This window comes from Anopheles coluzzii, chromosome 2, assembly GCF_943734685.1.
Source record: "Anopheles coluzzii chromosome 2, AcolN3, whole genome shotgun sequence".
Classification (NCBI taxonomy): domain Eukaryota; kingdom Metazoa; phylum Arthropoda; class Insecta; order Diptera; family Culicidae; genus Anopheles; species Anopheles coluzzii.
In genome coordinates, this window is record NC_064670.1 from 90,667,073 (window position 1) to 90,686,182 (window position 19,110).

At 46.3% G+C, this 19,110-nt stretch overlaps 38 non-coding genes across 38 annotated transcripts; all 38 read right to left on the reverse strand.

Annotated features, from left to right (window-relative positions):
- Positions 1-146: 146 nt before the first annotated feature.
- Positions 147-265, reverse strand: LOC125906979 (5S ribosomal RNA). The gene has a single exon (XR_007452310.1). It is a non-coding gene; the product is annotated as a 5S ribosomal RNA (ribosomal RNA).
- Positions 266-647: 382 nt separating this feature from the next.
- On the reverse strand, positions 648-766 carry LOC125906980 (5S ribosomal RNA). The gene has a single exon (XR_007452311.1). It is a non-coding gene; the product is annotated as a 5S ribosomal RNA (ribosomal RNA).
- A 382-nt stretch (positions 767-1,148) lies between these two features.
- On the reverse strand, positions 1,149-1,267 carry LOC125906981 (5S ribosomal RNA). Its single transcript, XR_007452312.1, has one exon. It is a non-coding gene; the product is annotated as a 5S ribosomal RNA (ribosomal RNA).
- Positions 1,268-1,649: 382 nt separating this feature from the next.
- On the reverse strand, positions 1,650-1,769 carry LOC125907173 (5S ribosomal RNA). Its single transcript, XR_007452505.1, has one exon. It is a non-coding gene; the product is annotated as a 5S ribosomal RNA (ribosomal RNA).
- Positions 1,770-2,151: 382 nt separating this feature from the next.
- On the reverse strand, positions 2,152-2,270 carry LOC125907165 (5S ribosomal RNA). Its single transcript, XR_007452497.1, has one exon. It is a non-coding gene; the product is annotated as a 5S ribosomal RNA (ribosomal RNA).
- A 382-nt stretch (positions 2,271-2,652) lies between these two features.
- Positions 2,653-2,771, reverse strand: LOC125906982 (5S ribosomal RNA). The gene has a single exon (XR_007452313.1). It is a non-coding gene; the product is annotated as a 5S ribosomal RNA (ribosomal RNA).
- Positions 2,772-3,153: 382 nt separating this feature from the next.
- LOC125906983 (5S ribosomal RNA) lies at positions 3,154-3,272 on the reverse strand. Its single transcript, XR_007452314.1, has one exon. It is a non-coding gene; the product is annotated as a 5S ribosomal RNA (ribosomal RNA).
- A 382-nt stretch (positions 3,273-3,654) lies between these two features.
- Positions 3,655-3,773, reverse strand: LOC125906984 (5S ribosomal RNA). Its single transcript, XR_007452315.1, has one exon. It is a non-coding gene; the product is annotated as a 5S ribosomal RNA (ribosomal RNA).
- Positions 3,774-4,155: 382 nt separating this feature from the next.
- Positions 4,156-4,274, reverse strand: LOC125906985 (5S ribosomal RNA). Its single transcript, XR_007452316.1, has one exon. It is a non-coding gene; the product is annotated as a 5S ribosomal RNA (ribosomal RNA).
- A 382-nt stretch (positions 4,275-4,656) lies between these two features.
- LOC125906986 (5S ribosomal RNA) lies at positions 4,657-4,775 on the reverse strand. The gene has a single exon (XR_007452317.1). It is a non-coding gene; the product is annotated as a 5S ribosomal RNA (ribosomal RNA).
- A 382-nt stretch (positions 4,776-5,157) lies between these two features.
- LOC125906987 (5S ribosomal RNA) lies at positions 5,158-5,276 on the reverse strand. The gene has a single exon (XR_007452318.1). It is a non-coding gene; the product is annotated as a 5S ribosomal RNA (ribosomal RNA).
- A 382-nt stretch (positions 5,277-5,658) lies between these two features.
- On the reverse strand, positions 5,659-5,777 carry LOC125906988 (5S ribosomal RNA). The gene has a single exon (XR_007452319.1). It is a non-coding gene; the product is annotated as a 5S ribosomal RNA (ribosomal RNA).
- A 382-nt stretch (positions 5,778-6,159) lies between these two features.
- On the reverse strand, positions 6,160-6,278 carry LOC125906989 (5S ribosomal RNA). The gene has a single exon (XR_007452320.1). It is a non-coding gene; the product is annotated as a 5S ribosomal RNA (ribosomal RNA).
- Positions 6,279-6,660: 382 nt separating this feature from the next.
- Positions 6,661-6,779, reverse strand: LOC125906990 (5S ribosomal RNA). Its single transcript, XR_007452321.1, has one exon. It is a non-coding gene; the product is annotated as a 5S ribosomal RNA (ribosomal RNA).
- A 385-nt stretch (positions 6,780-7,164) lies between these two features.
- On the reverse strand, positions 7,165-7,283 carry LOC125906991 (5S ribosomal RNA). Its single transcript, XR_007452322.1, has one exon. It is a non-coding gene; the product is annotated as a 5S ribosomal RNA (ribosomal RNA).
- A 381-nt stretch (positions 7,284-7,664) lies between these two features.
- Positions 7,665-7,783, reverse strand: LOC125906992 (5S ribosomal RNA). The gene has a single exon (XR_007452323.1). It is a non-coding gene; the product is annotated as a 5S ribosomal RNA (ribosomal RNA).
- A 381-nt stretch (positions 7,784-8,164) lies between these two features.
- LOC125906993 (5S ribosomal RNA) lies at positions 8,165-8,283 on the reverse strand. Its single transcript, XR_007452324.1, has one exon. It is a non-coding gene; the product is annotated as a 5S ribosomal RNA (ribosomal RNA).
- A 380-nt stretch (positions 8,284-8,663) lies between these two features.
- On the reverse strand, positions 8,664-8,782 carry LOC125906994 (5S ribosomal RNA). Its single transcript, XR_007452325.1, has one exon. It is a non-coding gene; the product is annotated as a 5S ribosomal RNA (ribosomal RNA).
- A 382-nt stretch (positions 8,783-9,164) lies between these two features.
- LOC125906995 (5S ribosomal RNA) lies at positions 9,165-9,283 on the reverse strand. The gene has a single exon (XR_007452326.1). It is a non-coding gene; the product is annotated as a 5S ribosomal RNA (ribosomal RNA).
- A 382-nt stretch (positions 9,284-9,665) lies between these two features.
- Positions 9,666-9,785, reverse strand: LOC125907169 (5S ribosomal RNA). Its single transcript, XR_007452501.1, has one exon. It is a non-coding gene; the product is annotated as a 5S ribosomal RNA (ribosomal RNA).
- A 385-nt stretch (positions 9,786-10,170) lies between these two features.
- On the reverse strand, positions 10,171-10,289 carry LOC125906996 (5S ribosomal RNA). The gene has a single exon (XR_007452327.1). It is a non-coding gene; the product is annotated as a 5S ribosomal RNA (ribosomal RNA).
- Positions 10,290-10,674: 385 nt separating this feature from the next.
- LOC125906997 (5S ribosomal RNA) lies at positions 10,675-10,793 on the reverse strand. Its single transcript, XR_007452328.1, has one exon. It is a non-coding gene; the product is annotated as a 5S ribosomal RNA (ribosomal RNA).
- Positions 10,794-11,174: 381 nt separating this feature from the next.
- On the reverse strand, positions 11,175-11,293 carry LOC125906998 (5S ribosomal RNA). Its single transcript, XR_007452329.1, has one exon. It is a non-coding gene; the product is annotated as a 5S ribosomal RNA (ribosomal RNA).
- Positions 11,294-11,674: 381 nt separating this feature from the next.
- LOC125906999 (5S ribosomal RNA) lies at positions 11,675-11,793 on the reverse strand. The gene has a single exon (XR_007452330.1). It is a non-coding gene; the product is annotated as a 5S ribosomal RNA (ribosomal RNA).
- A 380-nt stretch (positions 11,794-12,173) lies between these two features.
- On the reverse strand, positions 12,174-12,292 carry LOC125907000 (5S ribosomal RNA). The gene has a single exon (XR_007452331.1). It is a non-coding gene; the product is annotated as a 5S ribosomal RNA (ribosomal RNA).
- Positions 12,293-12,672: 380 nt separating this feature from the next.
- On the reverse strand, positions 12,673-12,791 carry LOC125907001 (5S ribosomal RNA). Its single transcript, XR_007452332.1, has one exon. It is a non-coding gene; the product is annotated as a 5S ribosomal RNA (ribosomal RNA).
- A 382-nt stretch (positions 12,792-13,173) lies between these two features.
- Positions 13,174-13,292, reverse strand: LOC125907158 (5S ribosomal RNA). Its single transcript, XR_007452490.1, has one exon. It is a non-coding gene; the product is annotated as a 5S ribosomal RNA (ribosomal RNA).
- Positions 13,293-13,673: 381 nt separating this feature from the next.
- LOC125907002 (5S ribosomal RNA) lies at positions 13,674-13,792 on the reverse strand. The gene has a single exon (XR_007452333.1). It is a non-coding gene; the product is annotated as a 5S ribosomal RNA (ribosomal RNA).
- Positions 13,793-14,172: 380 nt separating this feature from the next.
- On the reverse strand, positions 14,173-14,291 carry LOC125907003 (5S ribosomal RNA). Its single transcript, XR_007452334.1, has one exon. It is a non-coding gene; the product is annotated as a 5S ribosomal RNA (ribosomal RNA).
- Positions 14,292-14,673: 382 nt separating this feature from the next.
- On the reverse strand, positions 14,674-14,792 carry LOC125907004 (5S ribosomal RNA). Its single transcript, XR_007452335.1, has one exon. It is a non-coding gene; the product is annotated as a 5S ribosomal RNA (ribosomal RNA).
- A 380-nt stretch (positions 14,793-15,172) lies between these two features.
- On the reverse strand, positions 15,173-15,291 carry LOC125907005 (5S ribosomal RNA). The gene has a single exon (XR_007452336.1). It is a non-coding gene; the product is annotated as a 5S ribosomal RNA (ribosomal RNA).
- A 382-nt stretch (positions 15,292-15,673) lies between these two features.
- Positions 15,674-15,793, reverse strand: LOC125907174 (5S ribosomal RNA). Its single transcript, XR_007452506.1, has one exon. It is a non-coding gene; the product is annotated as a 5S ribosomal RNA (ribosomal RNA).
- Positions 15,794-16,174: 381 nt separating this feature from the next.
- Positions 16,175-16,293, reverse strand: LOC125907167 (5S ribosomal RNA). Its single transcript, XR_007452499.1, has one exon. It is a non-coding gene; the product is annotated as a 5S ribosomal RNA (ribosomal RNA).
- Positions 16,294-16,674: 381 nt separating this feature from the next.
- On the reverse strand, positions 16,675-16,793 carry LOC125907006 (5S ribosomal RNA). The gene has a single exon (XR_007452337.1). It is a non-coding gene; the product is annotated as a 5S ribosomal RNA (ribosomal RNA).
- Positions 16,794-17,173: 380 nt separating this feature from the next.
- Positions 17,174-17,292, reverse strand: LOC125907007 (5S ribosomal RNA). Its single transcript, XR_007452338.1, has one exon. It is a non-coding gene; the product is annotated as a 5S ribosomal RNA (ribosomal RNA).
- A 380-nt stretch (positions 17,293-17,672) lies between these two features.
- On the reverse strand, positions 17,673-17,791 carry LOC125907008 (5S ribosomal RNA). The gene has a single exon (XR_007452339.1). It is a non-coding gene; the product is annotated as a 5S ribosomal RNA (ribosomal RNA).
- A 382-nt stretch (positions 17,792-18,173) lies between these two features.
- Positions 18,174-18,292, reverse strand: LOC125907009 (5S ribosomal RNA). The gene has a single exon (XR_007452340.1). It is a non-coding gene; the product is annotated as a 5S ribosomal RNA (ribosomal RNA).
- A 382-nt stretch (positions 18,293-18,674) lies between these two features.
- LOC125907010 (5S ribosomal RNA) lies at positions 18,675-18,793 on the reverse strand. The gene has a single exon (XR_007452341.1). It is a non-coding gene; the product is annotated as a 5S ribosomal RNA (ribosomal RNA).
- Between the last annotated feature and the right edge of the window lie 317 nt (positions 18,794-19,110).

Here is a 19,110-nt window from a genome sequence, read left to right on the forward strand (position 1 = left end):
CCTTCGAGGGAAGCGTTAGAAGAAGGAAAGAATTCATCCAAAAAGAACTTTTTCACAGCGTACTGGGATGACCACAAGGACGATGGATACTTTCCATGCGACCAAACACATCCCCGATGAGGCTGAGAAAAGCAAAAAGGTGAAGATGCCAACGACACATGGTTTTCCCAAGTGGTCACCCACCTAAGTACTAGCCATGCCCGATGTTGCTTAACTTCGGTGATCGGACGAGAACCGGTGTTTTCAACATGGTATGGTCGTTGACAACCATGCCCGCCGCTAACACGCAACATAAACCAACGTCACACCGCCGTCTAACGTTCAAATCTAGTGTGGAATTCATCTTTTCTGCAGCCTCCACAGGTCACAGGGCTCAAGCTACAATGATTTTCACACAACAAAACACATTTTCAATAGTGGTTGTTTGAGAAAAAGTATGTTCGACCACAGTTCCCCCTCTCCAACATATGCTACGAAGGGCTATAAATAGAACAACATCGCCCTTCGAGGGAAGCGTTAGAAGAAGGAAAGAATTCATCCAAAAAGAACTTTTTCACAGCGTACTGGGATGACCACAAGGACGATGGATACTTTCCATGCGACCAAACACATCCCCGATGAGGCTGAGAAAAGCAAAAAGGTGAAGATGCCAACGACACATGGTTTTCCCAAGTGGTCACCCACCTAAGTACTAGCCATGCCCGATGTTGCTTAACTTCGGTGATCGGACGAGAACCGGTGTTTTCAACATGGTATGGTCGTTGACAACCATGCCCGCCGCTAACACGCAACATAAACCAACGTCACACCGCCGTCTAACGTTCAAATCTAGTGTGGAATTCATCTTTTCTGCAGCCTCCACAGGTCACAGGGCTCAAGCTACAATGATTTTCACACAACAAAACACATTTTCAATAGTGGTTGTTTGAGAAAAAGTATGTTCGACCACAGTACCCCCACTCCAACATATGCTACGAAGGGCTATAAATAGAACAACATCGCCCTTCGAGCGAAGCGTTAGAAGAAGGAAAGAATTCATCCAAAAGGAACTTTTTCACAGCGTACTGGGATGACCACAAGGACGATGGATACTTTCCATGCGACCAAACACATCCCCGATGAGGCTGAGAAAAGCAAAAAGGTGAAGATGCCAACGACACATGGTTTTCCCAAGTGGTCACCCACCTAAGTACTAGCCATGCCCGATGTTGCTTAACTTCGGTGATCGGACGAGAACCGGTGTTTTCAACATGGTATGGTCGTTGACAACCATGCCCGCCGCTAACACGCAACATAAACCAACGTCACACCGCCGTCTAACGTTCAAATCTAGTGTGGAATTCATCTTTTCTGCAGCCTCCACAAGTCACAGGACACAAGCTACAGTGCTTTTCACACATTAAAACACATTTTCAATAGTGGTTGTTTGAGAAAAAGTATGTTCGACCACAGTTCCCCCTCTCCAACATATGCTACGAAGGGCTATAAATAGAACAACATCGCCCTTCGAGGGAAGCGTTAGAAGAAGGAAAGAATTCATCCAAAAGGAACTTTTTCACAGCGTACTGGGATGACCACAAGGACGATGGATACTTTCCATGCGACCAAACACATCCCCGATGAGGCTGAGAAAAGCAAAAAGGTGAAGATGCCAACGACACATGGTTTTCCCAAGTGGTCACCCACCTAAGTACTAGGCCATGCCCGATGTTGCTTAACTTCGGTGATCGGACGAGAACCGGTGTTTTCAACATGGTATGGTCGTTGACAACCATGCCCGCCGCTAACACGCAACATAAACCAACGTCACACCGCCGTCTAACGTTCAAATCTAGTGTGGAATTCATCTTTTCTGCAGCCTCCACAGGTCACAGGGCTCAAGCTACAATGATTTTCACACAACAAAACACATTTTCAATAGTGGTTGTTTGAGAAAAAGTATGTTCGACCACAGTTCCCCCTCTCCAACATATGCTACGAAGGGCTATAAATAGAACAACATCGCCCTTCGAGGGAAGCGTTAGAAGAAGGAAAGAATTCATCCAAAAAGAACTTTTTTACAGCGTACTGGGATGACCACAAGGACGATGGATACTTTCCATGCGACCAAACACATCCCCGATGAGGCTGAGAAAAGCAAAAAGGTGAAGATGCCAACGACACATGGTTTTCCAAAGTGGTCACCCACCTAAGTACTAGCCATGCCCGATGTTGCTTAACTTCGGTGATCGGACGAGAACCGGTGTTTTCAACATGGTATGGTCGTTGACAACCATGCCCGCCGCTAACACGCAACATAAACCAACGTCACACCGCCGTCTAACGTTCAAATCTAGTGTGGAATTCATCTTTTCTGCAGCCTCCACAGGTCACAGGGCTCAAGCTACAATGATTTTCACACAACAAAACACATTTTCAATAGTGGTTGTTTGAGAAAAAGTATGTTCGACCACAGTACCCCCACTCCAACATATGCTACGAAGGGCTATAAATAGAACAACATCGCCCTTCGAGCGAAGCGTTAGAAGAAGGAAAGAATTCATCCAAAAGGAACTTTTTCACAGCGTACTGGGATGACCACAAGGACGATGGATACTTTCCATGCGACCAAACACATCCCCGATGAGGCTGAGAAAAGCAAAAAGGTGAAGATGCCAACGACACATGGTTTTCCCAAGTGGTCACCCACCTAAGTACTAGCCATGCCCGATGTTGCTTAACTTCGGTGATCGGACGAGAACCGGTGTTTTCAACATGGTATGGTCGTTGACAACCATGCCCGCCGCTAACACGCAACATAAACCAACGTCACACCGCCGTCTAACGTTCAAATCTAGTGTGGAATTCATCTTTTCTGCAGCCTCCACAGGTCACAGAGCACAAGGTACAGTGCTTTTTACACAATAAATTGCATCTTCTTGAGTGGTTGTTTGAGAAAAAGTATGTTCGACCACAGTTCCCCCACTCCAACGTATGCTACGAAGGGCTATAAATAGAACAACATCGCCCTTCGAGGGAAGCGTTAGAAGAAGGAAAGAATTTATCCAAAAAGAACTTTTTCACAGCGTACTGGGATGACCACAAGGACGATGGATACATTCCATGCGACCAAACACATCCCCGATGAGGCTGAGAAAAGCAAAAAGGTGAAGATGCCAACGACACATGGTTTTCCCAAGTGGTCACCCACCTAAGTACTAGCCATGCCCGATGTTGCTTAACTTCGGTGATCGGACGAGAACCGGTGTTTTCAACATGGTATGGTCGTTGACAACCATGCCCGCCGCTAACACGCAACATAAACCAACGTCACACCGCCGTCTAACGTTCAAATCTAGTGTGGAATTCATCTTTTCTGCAGCCTCCACCAGTCACGGGGCACAAGCTACAGTGCTTTTTACACAAAAATATCCACCTTCAAGAGTGGTTGTTTGAGAAAAAGTATGTTCGACCACAGTACCCCCACTCCAACATATGCTACGAAGGGCTATAAATAGAACAACATCGCCCTTCGAGGGAAGCGTTAGAAGAAGGAAAGAATTCATCCAAAAGGAACTTTTTCACAGCGTACTGGGATGACCACAAGGACGATGGATACATTCCATGCAACCAAACACATCCCCGATGAGGCTGAGAAAAGCAAAAAGGTGAAGATGCCAACGACACATGGTTTTCCCAAGTGGTCACCCACCTAAGTACTAGCCATGCCCGATGTTGCTTAACTTCGGTGATCGGACGAGAACCGGTGTTTTCAACATGGTATGGTCGTTGACAACCATGCCCGCCGCTAACACGCAACATAAACCAACGTCACACCGCCGTCTAACGTTCAAATCTAGTGTGGAATTCATCTTTTCTGCAGCCTCCACAGGTCACAGGGCTCAAGCTACAATGATTTTCACACAACAAAACACATTTTCAATAGTGGTTGTTTGAGAAAAAGTATGTTCGACCACAGTACCCCCACTCCAACATATGCTACGAAGGGCTATAAATAGAACAACATCGCCCTTCGAGCGAAGCGTTAGAAGAAGGAAAGAATTCATCCAAAAGGAACTTTTTCACAGCGTACTGGGATGACCACAAGGACGATGGATACTTTCCATGCGACCAAACACATCCCCGATGAGGCTGAGAAAAGCAAAAAGGTGAAGATGCCAACGACACATGGTTTTCCCAAGTGGTCACCCACCTAAGTACTAGCCATGCCCGATGTTGCTTAACTTCGGTGATCGGACGAGAACCGGTGTTTTCAACATGGTATGGTCGTTGACAACCATGCCCGCCGCTAACACGCAACATAAACCAACGTCACACCGCCGTCTAACGTTCAAATCTAGTGTGGAATTCATCTTTTCTGCAGCCTCCACAAGTCACAGGACACAAGCTACAGTGCTTTTCACACATTAAAACACATTTTCAATAGTGGTTGTTTGAGAAAAAGTATGTTCGACCACAGTTCCCCCTCTCCAACATATGCTACGAAGGGCTATAAATAGAACAACATCGCCCTTCGAGGGAAGCGTTAGAAGAAGGAAAGAATTCATCCAAAAGGAACTTTTTCACAGCGTACTGGGATGACCACAAGGACGATGGATACATTCCATGCGACCAAACACATCCCCGATGAGGCTGAGAAAAGCAAAAAGGTGAAGATGCCAACGACACATGGTTTTCCCAAGTGGTCACCCACCTAAGTACTAGCCATGCCCGATGTTGCTTAACTTCGGTGATCGGACGAGAACCGGTGTTTTCAACATGGTATGGTCGTTGACAACCATGCCCGCCGCTAACACGCAACATAAACCAACGTCACACCGCCGTCTAACGTTCAAATCTAGTGTGGAATTCATCTTTTCTGCAGCCTCCACAAGTCACAGGACACAAGCTACAGTGCTTTTCACACATTAAAACACATTTTCAATAGTGGTTGTTTGAGAAAAAGTATGTTCGACCACAGTTCCCCCTCTCCAACATATGCTACGAAGGGCTACAAATAGAACAACATCGCCCTTCGAGGGAAGCGTTAGAAGAAGGAAAGAATTCATCCAAAAGGAACTTTTTCACAGCGTACTGGGATGACCACAAGGACGATGGATACATTCCATGCGACCAAACACATCCCCGATGAGGCTGAGAAAAGCAAAAAGGTGAAGATGCCAACGACACATGGTTTTCCCAAGTGGTCACCCACCTAAGTACTAGCCATGCCCGATGTTGCTTAACTTCGGTGATCGGACGAGAACCGGTGTTTTCAACATGGTATGGTCGTTGACAACCATGCCCGCCGCTAACACGCAACATAAACCAACGTCACACCGCCGTCTAACGTTCAAATCTAGTGTGGAATTCATCTTTTCTGCAGCCTCCACAGGTCACAGGGCTCAAGCTACAATGATTTTCACACAACAAAACACATTTTCAATAGTGGTTGTTTGAGAAAAAGTATGTTCGACCACAGTTCCCCCTCTCCAACATATGCTACGAAGGGCTATAAATAGAACAACATCGCCCTTCGAGGGAAGCGTTAGAAGAAGGAAAGAATTCATCCAAAAAGAACTTTTTTACAGCGTACTGGGATGACCACAAGGACGATGGATACTTTCCATGCGACCAAACACATCCCCGATGAGGCTGAGAAAAGCAAAAAGGTGAAGATGCCAACGACACATGGTTTTCCCAAGTGGTCACCCACCTAAGTACTAGCCATGCCCGATGTTGCTTAACTTCGGTGATCGGACGAGAACCGGTGTTTTCAACATGGTATGGTCGTTGACAACCATGCCCGCCGCTAACACGCAACATAAACCAACGTCACACCGCCGTCTAACGTTCAAATCTAGTGTGGAATTCATCTTTTCTGCAGCCTCCACAGGTCACAGGGCTCAAGCTACAATGATTTTCACACAACAAAACACATTTTCAATAGTGGTTGTTTGAGAAAAAGTATGTTCGACCACAGTACCCCCACTCCAACATATGCTACGAAGGGCTATAAATAGAACAACATCGCCCTTCGAGCGAAGCGTTAGAAGAAGGAAAGAATTCATCCAAAAGGAACTTTTTCACAGCGTACTGGGATGACCACAAGGACGATGGATACTTTCCATGCGACCAAACACATCCCCGATGAGGCTGAGAAAAGCAAAAAGGTGAAGATGCCAACGACACATGGTTTTCCCAAGTGGTCACCCACCTAAGTACTAGCCATGCCCGATGTTGCTTAACTTCGGTGATCGGACGAGAACCGGTGTTTTCAACATGGTATGGTCGTTGACAACCATGCCCGCCGCTAACACGCAACATAAACCAACGTCACACCGCCGTCTAACGTTCAAATCTAGTGTGGAATTCATCTTTTCTGCAGCCTCCACAGGTCACAGAGCACAAGGTACAGTGCTTTTTACACAATAAATTGCATCTTCTTGAGTGGTTGTTTGAGAAAAAGTATGTTCGACCACAGTTCCCCCACTCCAACGTATGCTACGAAGGGCTATAAATAGAACAACATCGCCCTTCGAGGGAAGCGTTAGAAGAAGGAAAGAATTTATCCAAAAAGAACTTTTTCACAGCGTACTGGGATGACCACAAGGACGATGGATACATTCCATGCGACCAAACACATCCCTGATGAGGCTGAGAAAAGCAAAAAGGTGAAGATGCCAACGACACATGGTTTTCCCAAGTGGTCACCCACCTAAGTACTAGCCATGCCCGATGTTGCTTAACTTCGGTGATCGGACGAGAACCGGTGTTTTCAACATGGTATGGTCGTTGACAACCATGCCCGCCGCTAACACGCAACATTAACCAACGTCACACCGCCGTCTAACGTTCAAATCTAGTGTGGAATTCATCTTTTCTGCAGCCTCCACAGGTCACGGGGCACAAGCTACAGTGCTTTTTACACAAAAATATCCACCTTCAAGAGTGGTTGTTTGAGAAAAAGTATGTTCGACCACAGTTCCCCCACTCCAACATATGCTACGAAGGGCTATAAATAGAACAACATCGCCCTTCGAGGGAAGCGTTAGAAGAAGGAAAGAATTCATCCAAAAGGAACTTTTTCACAGCGTACTGGGATGACCACAAGGACGATGGATACATTCCATGCGTCCAAACACATCCCCGATGAGGCTGAGAAAAGCAAAAAAAAGGTGAAGATGCCAACGACACATGGTTTTCCCAAGTGGTCACCCACCTAAGTACTAGCCATGCCCGATGTTGCTTAACTTCGGTGATCGGACGAGAACCGGTGTTTTCAACATGGTATGGTCGTTGACAACCATGCCCGCCGCTAACACGCAACATAAACCAACGTCACACCGCCGTCTAACGTTCAAATCTAGTGTGGAATTCATCTTTTCTGCAGCCTCCACAGGTCACAGGGCTCAAGCTACAGTGCTTTTCACACAATAAATTGCATCTTCATGAGTGGTTGTTTGAGAAAAAGTATGTTTGACCACAGTACCCCCACTCCACCATATGCTACGAAGGGCTATAAATAGAACAACATCGCTCTTTGAGGACAGCGGTAGAAGGAGGAACAATTCATCCAAAAGAAACTTTTTCACAGCGTACTGGGATGACCACAAGGACGATGGATACATTCCATGCAACCAAACACATCCCCGATGAGGCTGAGAAAAGCAAAAAGGTGAAGATGCCAACGACACATGGTTTTCCCAAGTGGTCACCCACCTAAGTACTAGCCATGCCCGATGTTGCTTAACTTCGGTGATCGGACGAGAACCGGTGTTTTCAACATGGTATGGTCGTTGACAACCATGCCCGCCGCTAACACGCAACATAAACCAACGTCACACCGCCGTCTAACGTTCAAATCTAGTGTGGAATTCATCTTTTCTGCAGCCTCTACAAGTCACAGGACACAAGCTACAGTGCTTTTCACACAACAAAACACATTTTCAATAGTGGTTGTTTGAGAAAAAGTATGTTCGACCACAGTTCCCCCACTCCAACATATGCTACGAAAGGCTATAAATAGAACAACATCGCCCTTCGAGGGAAGCGTTAAAAGAAGCAACAATTCATCCAAAAGGAACTTTTTCACAGCGTACTGGGATGACCACAAGGACGATGGATACATTCCATGCGACCAAACACATCCCCGATGAGGCTGAGAAAAGCAAAAAGGTGAAGATGCCAACGACACATGGTTTTCCCAAGTGGTCACCCACCTAAGTACTAGCCATGCCCGATGTTGCTTAACTTCGGTGATCGGACGAGAACCGGTGTTTTCAACATGGTATGGTCGTTGACAACCATGCCCGCCGCTAACACGCAACATAAACCAACGTCACACCGCCGTCTAACGTTCAAATCTAGTGTGGAATTCATCTTTTCTGCAGCCTCCACAAGTCACAGGGCTCAAGCTACAATGCTTTTCACACAATAAAACACACCTTCAATAGTGGTTATTTGAGAAAAAGTATGTTCGACCACAGTTCCCCCACTCCAACATATGCTACGAAGGGCTATAAATAGAACAACATCGCCCTTCGAGGGAAGCGTTAGAAGGGGAACAATTCATCCAAAAGGAACTTTTTCACAGCGTACTGGGATGACCACAAGGACGATGGATACTTTCCATGCGACCAAACACATCCCCGATGAGGCTGAGAAAAGCAAAAAGGTGAAGATGCCAACGACACATGGTTTTCCCAAGTGGTCACCCACCTAAGTACTAGCCATGCCCGATGTTGCTTAACTTCGGTGATCGGACGAGAACCGGTGTTTTCAACATGGTATGGTCGTTGACAACCATGCCCGCCGCTAACACGCAACATAAACCAACGTCACACCGCCGTCTAACGTTCAAATCTAGTGTGGAATTCATCTTTTCTGCAGCCTCCACAGGTCACAGAGCACAAGGTACAGTGCTTTTTACACAATAAATTGCATCTTCTTGAGTGGTTGTTTGAGAAAAAGTATGTTCGACCACAGTTCCCCCTCTCCAACATATGCTACGAAGGGCTATAAATAGAACAACATCGCCCTTCGAGGGAAGCGTTAGAAGAAGGAAAGAATTCATCCAAAAAGAACTTTTTTACAGCGTACTGGGATGACCACAAGGACGATGGATACTTTCCATGCGACCAAACACATCCCCGATGAGGCTGAGAAAAGCAAAAAGGTGAAGATGCCAACGACACATGGTTTTCCCAAGTGGTCACCCACCTAAGTACTAGCCATGCCCGATGTTGCTTAACTTCGGTGATCGGACGAGAACCGGTGTTTTCAACATGGTATGGTCGTTGACAACCATGCCCGCCGCTAACACGCAACATAAACCAACGTCACACCGCCGTCTAACGTTCAAATCTAGTGTGGAATTCATCTTTTCTGCAGCCTCCACAGGTCACAGGGCTCAAGCTACAATGATTTTCACACAACAAAACACATTTTCAATAGTGGTTGTTTGAGAAAAAGTATGTTCGACCACAGTACCCCCACTCCAACATATGCTACGAAGGGCTATAAATAGAACAACATCGCCCTTCGAGCGAAGCGTTAGAAGAAGGAAAGAATTCATCCAAAAGGAACTTTTTCACAGCGTACTGGGATGACCACAAGGACGATGGATACTTTCCATGCGACCAAACACATCCCCGATGAGGCTGAGAAAAGCAAAAAGGTGAAGATGCCAACGACACATGGTTTTCCCAAGTGGTCACCCACCTAAGTACTTAGCCATGCCCGATGTTGCTTAACTTCGGTGATCGGACGAGAACCGGTGTTTTCAACATGGTATGGTCGTTGACAACCATGCCCGCCGCTAACACGCAACATAAACCAACGTCACACCGCCGTCTAACGTTCAAATCTAGTGTGGAATTCATCTTTTCTGCAGCCTCCACAGGTCACAGAGCACAAGGTACAGTGCTTTTTACACAATAAATTGCATCTTCTTGAGTGGTTGTTTGAGAAAAAGTATGTTCGACCACAGTTCCCCCACTCCAACGTATGCTACGAAGGGCTATAAATAGAACAACATCGCCCTTCGAGGGAAGCGTTAGAAGAAGGAAAGAATTTATCCAAAAAGAACTTTTTCACAGCGTACTGGGATGACCACAAGGACGATGGATACATTCCATGCGACCAAACACATCCCTGATGAGGCTGAGAAAAGCAAAAAAAAGGTGAAGATGCCAACGACACATGGTTTTCCCAAGTGGTCACCCACCTAAGTACTAGCCATGCCCGATGTTGCTTAACTTCGGTGATCGGACGAGAACCGGTGTTTTCAACATGGTATGGTCGTTGACAACCATGCCCGCCGCTAACACGCAACATAAACCAACGTCACACCGCCGTCTAACGTTCAAATCTAGTGTGGAATTCATCTTTTCTGCAGCCTCCACCAGTCACGGGGCACAAGCTACAGTGCTTTTTACACAAAAATATCCACCTTCAAGAGTGGTTGTTTGAGAAAAAGTATGTTCGACCACAGTTCCCCCTCTCCAACATATGCTACGAAGGGCTATAAATAGAACAACATCGCCCTTCGAGGGAAGCGTTAGAAGAAGGAAAGAATTCATCCAAAAGGAACTTTTTCACAGCGTACTGGGATGACCACAAGGACGATGGATACATTCCATGCGTCCAAACACATCCCCGATGAGGCTGAGAAAAGCAAAAAAAAGGTGAAGATGCCAACGACACATGGTTTTCCCAAGTGGTCACCCACCTAAGTACTAGCCATGCCCGATGTTGCTTAACTTCGGTGATCGGACGAGAACCGGTGTTTTCAACATGGTATGGTCGTTGACAACCATGCCCGCCGCTAACACGCAACATAAACCAACGTCACACCGCCGTCTAACGTTCAAATCTAGTGTGGAATTCATCTTTTCTGCAGCCTCCACAGGTCACAGGGCTCAAGCTACAGTGCTTTTCACACAATAAATTGCATCTTCATGAGTGGTTGTTTGAGAAAAAGTATGTTTGACCACAGTACCCCCACTCCACCATATGCTACGAAGGGCTATAAATAGAACAACATCGCTCTTTGAGGACAGCGGTAGAAGGAGGAACAATTCATCCAAAAGAAACTTTTTCACAGCGTACTGGGATGACCACAAGGACGATGGATACATTCCATGCAACCAAACACATCCCCGATGAGGCTGAGAAAAGCAAAAAGGTGAAGATGCCAACGACACATGGTTTTCCCAAGTGGTCACCCACCTAAGTACTAGCCATGCCCGATGTTGCTTAACTTCGGTGATCGGACGAGAACCGGTGTTTTCAACATGGTATGGTCGTTGACAACCATGCCCGCCGCTAACACGCAACATAAACCAACGTCACACCGCCGTCTAACGTTCAAATCTAGTGTGGAATTCATCTTTTCTGCAGCCTCTACAAGTCACAGGACACAAGCTACAGTGCTTTTCACACAACAAAACACATTTTCAATAGTGGTTGTTTGAGAAAAAGTATGTTCGACCACAGTTCCCCCACTCCAACATATGCTACGAAAGGCTATAAATAGAACAACATCGCCCTTCGAGGGAAGCGTTAAAAGAAGCAACAATTCATCCAAAAGGAACTTTTTCACAGCGTACTGGGATGACCACAAGGACGATGGATACATTCCATGCGACCAAACACATCCCCGATGAGGCTGAGAAAAGCAAAAAGGTGAAGATGCCAACGACACATGGTTTTCCCAAGTGGTCACCCACCTAAGTACTAGCCATGCCCGATGTTGCTTAACTTCGGTGATCGGACGAGAACCGGTGTTTTCAACATGGTATGGTCGTTGACAACCATGCCCGCCGCTAACACGCAACATAAACCAACGTCACACCGCCGTCTAACGTTCAAATCTAGTGTGGAATTCATCTTTTCTGCAGTCTCCACAGGTCACAGGGCTCAAGCTACAATGCTTTTCACACAATAAAACACATTTTCAATAGTGGTTGTTTGAGAAAAAGTATGTTCGACCACAGTTCCCCCACTCCAACATATGCTACGAAGGGCTATAAATAGAACAACATCGCCCTTCGAGGGAAGCGTTAGAAGGAGGAACAATTCATCCAAAAGGAACTTTTCACAGCGTACTGGGATGACCACAAGGACGATGGATACATTCCATGCGACCAAACACATCCCCGATGAGGCTGAGAAAAGCAAAAAGGTGAAGATGCCAACGACACATGGTTTTCCCAAGTGGTCACCCACCTAAGTACTAGCCATGCCCGATGTTGCTTAACTTCGGTGATCGGACGAGAACCGGTGTTTTCAACATGGTATGGTCGTTGACAACCATGCCCGCCGCTAACACGCAACATAAACCAACGTCACACCGCCGTCTAACGTTCAAATCTAGTGTGGAATTCATCTTTTCTGCAGTCTCCACAAGTCACAGGGCTCAAGCTACAATGCTTTTTACACAATAAAACACATTTTCAATAGTGGTTGTTTGAGAAAAAGTATGTTCGACCACAGTTCCCCCACTCCAACATATGCTACGAAGGGCTATAAATAGAACAACATCGCCCTTCGAGGGAAGCGTTAGAAGGGGAACAATTCATCCAAAAGGAACTTTTTCACAGCGTACTGGGATGACCACAAGGACGATGGATACATTCCATGCGACCAAACACATCCCCGATGAGGCTGAGAAAAGCAAAAAGGTGAAGATGCCAACGACACATGGTTTTCCCAAGTGGTCACCCACCTAAGTACTAGCCATGCCCGATGTTGCTTAACTTCGGTGATCGGACGAGAACCGGTGTTTTCAACATGGTATGGTCGTTGACAACCATGCCCGCCGCTAACACGCAACATAAACCAACGTCACACCGCCGTCTAACGTTCAAATCTAGTGTGGAATTCATCTTTTCTGCAGCCTCCACAGGTCACAGGGCTCAAGTTACAATGCTTTTCACACAACAAAACACATTTTCAATAGTGGTTGTTTGAGAAAAAGTATGTTCGACCACAGTACCCCCACTCCAACATATGCTACGAAGGGCTATAAATAGAACAACATCGCCCTTCGAGCGAAGCGTTAGAAGAAGGAAAGAATTCATCAAAAAGGAACTTTTTCACAGCGTACTGGGATGACCACAAGGACGATGGATACATTCCATGCGACCAAACACATCCCCGATGAGGCTGAGAAAAGCAAAAAGGTGAAGATGCCAACGACACATGGTTTTCCCAAGTGGTCACCCACCTAAGTACTAGCCATGCCCGATGTTGCTTAACTTCGGTGATCGGACGAGAACCGGTGTTTTCAACATGGTGTGGTCGTTGACAACCATGCCCGCCGCTAACACGCAACATAAACCAACGTCACACCGCCGTCTAACGTTCAAATCTAGTGTGGAATTTATCTTTTCTGCAGCCTCCACAGGTCACAGGGCTCAAGCTACAATGCTTTTCACACAACAAAACACATTTTCAATAGTGGTTGTTTGAGAACAAGTATGTTCAACCACAGTTCCCCCACTCCAACATATGCTACGAAGCGCTATAAATAGAACAACATCGCCCTTCGAGGAAAGCGTTAGAAAGAGGAACAATTCATCCAAAAGGAACTTTTTAACAGCGTACTGGGATGACCACAAGGACGATGGATACATTCCATGCGACCAAACACATCCCCGATGAGGCTGAGAACAGCAAAAAGGTGAAGATGCCAACGACACATGGTTTTCCCAAGTGGTCACCCACCTAAGTACTAGCCATGCCCGATGTTGCTTAACTTCGGTGATCGGACGAGAACCGGTGTTTTCAACATGGTATGGTCGTTGACAACCATGCCCGCCGCTAACACGAAACATAAACCAACGTCACACCGCCGTCTAACGTTCAAATCTAGTGTGGAATTCATCTTTTCTGCAGCCTCCACAAGTCACGGGGCACAAGCTTCAGTGCTTTTCATACAATAAAACACATTTTCAATAGTGGTTGTTTGAGAAAAAGTATGTTCGACCACAGTTCCCCCACTCCAACATGTGCTACGAAGGGCTATAAATAGAACAACATCGCCCTTCGAGGGAAGCGTTAGAAGGGGAACAATTCATCCAAAAGGAACTTTTTCACAGCGTACTGGGATGACCACAAGGACGATGGATACATTCCATGCGACCAAACACATCCCCGATGAGGCTAAGAAAAGCAAAAAGGTGAAGATGCCAACGACACATGGTTTTCCCAAGTGGTCACCCACCTAAGTACTAGCCATGCCCGATGTTGCTTAACTTCGGTGATCGGACGAGAACCGGTGTTTTCAACATGGTATGGTCGTTGACAACCATGCCCGCCGCTAACACGCAACATAAACCAACGTCACACCGCCGTCTAACGTTCAAATCTAGTGTGGAATTCATCTTTTCTGCAGCCTCCACAGGTCACAGGGCTCAAGCTACAATGCTTTTCACACAACAAAACACATTTTCAATAGTGGTTGTTTGAGAAAAAGTATGTTCCACCACAGTTCCCCCACTCCAACATATGCTACGAAAGGCTATAAATAGAACAACATCGCCCTTCGAGGGAAGTGTTAGAAGAAGGAAAGAATTTATCCAAAAAGAACTTTTTCACACCGTACTGAGATGACCACAAGGACGATGGATACATTCCATGCGACCAAACACATCCCCGATGAGGCTGAGAAAAGCAAAAAGGTGAAGATGCCAACGACACATGGTTTTCCCAAGTGGTCACCCACCTAAGTACTAGCCATGCCCGATGTTGCTTAACTTCGGTGATCGGACGAGAACCGGTGTTTTCAACATGGTATGGTCGTTGACAACCATGCCCGCCGCTAACACGCAACATAAACCAACGTCACACCGCCGTCTAACGTTCAAATCTAGTGTGGAATTCATCTTTTCTGCAGCCTCCACAGGTCACAGGGCATAAGCTACAATGCTTTTCACACAACAAAACACATTTTCAATAGTGGTTGTTTCAGAAAAAGTATGTTCGACCACAGTTCCCCCACTCCAACATGTGCTGCGAAGGGCTATAAATAGAACAACATCGCCCTTCCAGGGAAGCGTTAGAAGGGGAACAATTCATCCAAAAGGAACTTTTTCACAGCGTACTGGGATGACCACAAGGACGATGTGTACATTCCAAGCGACCAAACACATCCCCGATGAGGCTAAGAAAAGCAAAAAGGTGAAGATGCCAACGACACATGGTTTTCCCAAGTGGTCACCCACCTAAGTACTAGCCATGCCCGATGTTGCTTAACTTCGGTGATCGGACGAGAACCGGTGTTTTCAACATGGTATGGTCGTTGACAACCATGCCCGCCGCTAACACGCAACATAAACCAACGTCACACCGCCGTCTAACGTTCAAATCTAGTGTGGAATTCATCTTTTCTGCAGCCTCCACAGGTCACAGGGCATAAGCTACAATGCTTTTCACACAACAAAACACATTTTCAATAGTGGTTGTTTGAGAAAAAGTCAGTTCGACCACAGTTCCCCCACTCCAACATATGCTACGAAGGGCTATAAATAGAACAACATCGCCCTTCGAGGGAAGCGTTAGAAGAAGGAAAGAATTCATCCAAAAAGAACTTTTTCACAGCGTACTGGGATGACCACAAGGACGATGGATACATTCCTTGCCACCAAACACATCCCCGATGAGGCTGAGAAAAGCAAAAAGGTGAAGATGCCAACGACACATGGTTTTCCCAAGTGGTCACCCACCTAAGTACTAGCCATGCCCGATGTTGCTTAAACTTCGGTGATCGGACGAGAACCGGTGTTTTCAACATGGTATGGTCGTTGACAACCATGCCCGCCGCTAACACGCAACATAAACCAACGTCACACCGCCGTCTAACGTTCAAATCTAGTGTGGAATTCATCTTTTCTGCAGCCTCCACAGGTCACAGGGCTCAAGTTACAATGCTTTTCACACAACAAAACACATTTTCAATAGTGGTTGTTTGAGAAAAAGTATGTTCGACCACAGTTCCCCCACTCCAACATATGCTACGAAGGGCTATAAATAGAACAACATCGCCCTTCGAGGGAAGCGTTAGAAGGAGGAACAATTCATCCAAAAGGAACTTTTTCACAGCGTACTGGGATGACCACAAGGACGATGGATACATTCCATGCGACCAAACACATCCCCGATGAGGCTGAGAAAAGCAAAAAGGTGAAGATGCCAACGACACATGGTTTTCCCAAGTGGTCACCCACCTAAGTACTAGCCATGCCCGATGTTGCTTAACTTCGATGATCGGACGAGAACCGGTGTTTTCAACATGGTATGGTCGTTGACAACCATGCCCGCCGCTAACACGCAACATAAACCAACGTCACACCGCCGTCTAACGTTCAAATCTAGTGTGGAATTCATCTTTTCTGCAGCCTCCACAAGTCACAGAGCACAAGGTACAGTGCTTTTTACACAATAAATTGCATCTTCTTGAGTGGTTGTTTGAGAAAAAGTATGTTCGACCACAGTTCCCCCACTCCAACATATGCTACGAAGGGCTATAAATAGAACAACATCGCCCTTCGAGGGAAGCGTTAGAAGGAGGAACAATTCATCCAAAAGGAACTTTTTCACAGCGTACTGGGATGACCACAAGGACGATGGATACATTCCATGCGACCAAACACATCCCCGATGAGGCTGAGAAAAGCAAAAAGGTGAAGATGCCAACGACACATGGTTTTCCCAAGTGGTCACCCACCTAAGTACTAGCCATGCCCGATGTTGCTTAACTTCGGTGATCGGACGAGAACCGGTGTTTTCAACATGGTATGGTCGTTGACAACCATGCCCGCCGCTAACACGCAACATAAACCAACGTCACACCGCCGTCTAACGTTCAAATCTAGTGTGGAATTCATCTTTTCTGCAGCCTCCACAAGTCACAGAGCACAAGGTACAGTGCTTTTTACACAATAAATTGCATCTTCTTGAGTGGTTGTTTGAGAAAAAGTATGTTCGACCACAGTTCCCCCACTCCAACATATGCTACGAAGGGCTATAAATAGAACAACATCGCCCTTCGAGGGAAGCGTTAGAAGGAGGAACAATTCATCCAAAAGGAACTTTTCACAGCGTACTGGGATGACCACAAGGACGATGGATACATTCCATGCGACCAAACACATCCCCGATGAGGCTGAGAAAAGCAAAAAGGTGAAGATGCCAACGACACATGGTTTTCCCAAGTGGTCACCCACCTAAGTACTAGCCATGCCCGATGTTGCTTAACTTCGGTGATCGGACGAGAACCGGTGTTTTCAACATGGTATGGTCGTTGACAACCATGCCCGCCGCTAACACGCAACATAAACCAACGTCACACCGCCGTCTAACGTTCAAATCTAGTGTGGAATTCATCTTTTCTGCAGTCTCCACAAGTCACAGGGCTCAAGCTACAATGCTTTTTACACAATAAAACACATTTTCAATAGTGGTTGTTTGAGAAAAAGTATGTTCGACCACAGTTCCCCCACTCCAACATATGCTACGAAGGGCTATAAATAGAACAACATCGCCCTTCGAGGGAAGCGTTAGAAGGGGAACAATTCATCCAAAAGGAACTTTTTCACAGCGTACTGGGATGACCACAAGGACGATGGATACATTCCATGCGACCAAACACATCCCCGATGAGGCTGAGAAAAGCAAAAAGGTGAAGATGCCAACGACACATGGTTTTCCCAAGTGGTCACCCACCTAAGTACTAGCCATGCCCGATGTTGCTTAACTTCGGTGATCGGACGAGAACCGGTGTTTTCAACATGGTATGGTCGTTGACAACCATGCCCGCCGCTAACACGCAACATAAACCAACGTCACACCGCCGTCTAACGTTCAAATCTAGTGTGGAATTCATCTTTTCTGCAGCCTCCACAGGTCACAGGGCTCAAGCTACAATGCTTTTCACACAATAAAACACATTTTCAACAGTGGTTGTTTGAGAAAAAGTATGTTCGACCACAGTTCCCCCACTCCAACATATGCTACGAAGAGCTATAAATAGAACAACATCGCCCTTCGAGGGAAGCGTTAGAAGAAGGAAAGAATTCATCCTAAAGGAACTTTTTCACAGCGTACTGGGATGACCACAAGGACGATGGATACATTCCATGCGACCAAACACATCCCCGATGAGGCTGAGAAAAGCAAAAAGGTGAAGATGCCAACGACACATGGTTTTCCCAAGTGGTCACCCACCTAAGTACTAGCCATGCCCGATGTTGCTTAACTTCGGTGATCGGACGAGAACCGGTGTTTTCAACATGGTATGGTCGTTGACAACCATGCCCGCCGCTAACACGCAACATAAACCAACGTCACACCGCCGTCTAACGTTCAAATCTAGTGTGGAATTCATCTTTTCTGCAGCCTCCACAGGTCACAGGGCTCAAGCTACAATGCTTTTCACACAATAAAACACATTTTCAACAGTGGTTGTTTGAGAAAAAGTATGTTCGACCACAGTTCCCCCACTCCAACATATGCTACGAAGAGCTATAAATAGAACAACATCGCCCTTCGAGGGAAGCGTTAGAAGAAGGAAAGAATTCATCCTAAAGGAACTTTTTCACAGCGTACTGGGATGACCACAAGGACGATGGATACATTCCTTGCCACCAAACACATCCCCGATGAGGCTGAGAAAAGCAAAAAGGTGAAGATGCCAACGACACATGGTTTTCCCAAGTGGTCACCCACCTAAGTACTAGCCATGCCCGATGTTGCTTAACTTCGGTGATCGGACGAGAACCGGTGTTTTCAACATGGTATGGTCGTTGACAACCATGCCCGCCGCTAACACGCAACATAAACCAACGTCACACCGCCGTCTAACGTTCAAATCTAGTGTGGAATTCATCTTTTCTGCAGCCTTCACAGGTCACAGGGCTCAAGCTACAATGCTTTTCACACAACAAAACACATTTTCAATAGTGGTTGTTTGAGAAAAAGTCAGTTCGACCACAGTTCCCCCACTCCAACATATGCTACGAAGGGCTATAAATAGAACAACATCGCCCTTCGAGGGAAGCGTTAGAAGGGGAACAATTCATCCAAAAGGAACTTTTTCACAGCGTACTGGGATGACCACAAGGACGA